Source organism: Lipotes vexillifer, unplaced genomic scaffold (genome assembly GCF_000442215.2).
Source record: "Lipotes vexillifer unplaced genomic scaffold, Lipotes_vexillifer_v1.1 scaffold1728, whole genome shotgun sequence".
NCBI lineage: Eukaryota > Metazoa > Chordata > Mammalia > Artiodactyla > Lipotidae > Lipotes > Lipotes vexillifer.
Genome location: NW_006784330.1, coordinates 572,947 through 574,217, shown reverse-complemented (window position 1 = coordinate 574,217; position 1,271 = coordinate 572,947).

Sequence of the window (1,271 nt, the reverse complement as noted above, 5' to 3'; positions counted from 1 at the left end):
ATTCCTGCTCACCATAAATGTCACCACATGGAAATCACTACAATATGATCCAGCAATTCCACTCCTGGAAATCATTTAACTTCTGTGGCATTGTTTCTTCTTCTCTAAGATGATTTGATGAGCTTAGGATTTAGTCGTTTTTAATTATATTAGATAGATTAAGCAGGATCCTTCTTGAGGGAAATTCCCCTGCAAGATGTAAGCCCAATTATATTTTTCAATGTAACAAAATACTGTTTAAGGTTATAACTGCTGCAGTGTGATTTTTGCCTTTTTCCTGTTTTGTTTCTTGACTAAAGTGTATTGGTATATTTTTTCTTTTTCTCTCTAAAATAGAATGTTTGTTATATACACTAATACCACTTCTGAATATAGATGTAAAAATCCTCAAAAAAAAAACCCCAAAAAACAAAAAAACTACTAACAAACTGAATCCAGTAGCATATCAAAAGTATTATACACCATGACCAAGTGGGATTTACCCTCAGGATTCAAGGGTGATTCAACATAAGAAAATCAATCAATGTAAAACACCACATTAATAGAAGGAAAGAAAAAGAAAAACCATATGATCATCTCCATTGGATCAAAGGACATTACTAAGAAAGTGAAAAGGCAACCTACAAAGTGGGAGAAAATATTTGCAGATCATATATCTAATAAGGGTCTAGTGTTCAGAATATGTAAAGAACTCTTACAACTCAACACAAAAAGACAAACAACCCAATTTAAAAACGGGGAATGGGGACTTCCCTGGTGGTGCAGTGGTTAAGAATACACCTTCCAATGCAGGGGACACGGGTTCAATCCCTGGTCCGGGAAGATGCCACATGCCACGGAGCAACTAAGCCCGTGCACCACAACTACTGAGCCTGCGCTCTAGAGCCTGCGCGCCACAACTACTGAGCCTGCATGCCACAACTACTGAAGCCCGCTCACCTAGAGCTCATGCTCCACAACAAGAGAAGCCACCGTAGTGAGAAGCCTGCACACCGCAATGAAGAGTAGCCCCCGCTCGCTGCAACTAGAGAAAGCCTGTGTGCAGCAACGAAGACCCAACGCAGCCATAAATAAATAAATTTATTTACTTTTTATTTATTTAAAAAATGGGCAAAGGATTTGAATAGACATTTATCCAAAGAAGATGTACAAATGGCCAATAAGCACACGAAAAGATGCTCAACATCATTAGTCATCACAGGAATGCAAAACAAAACCACAGTGAGGGGCTTCCCTGGTGGCGCAGTGGTTGAGAGTCCGCCTGCCGATGC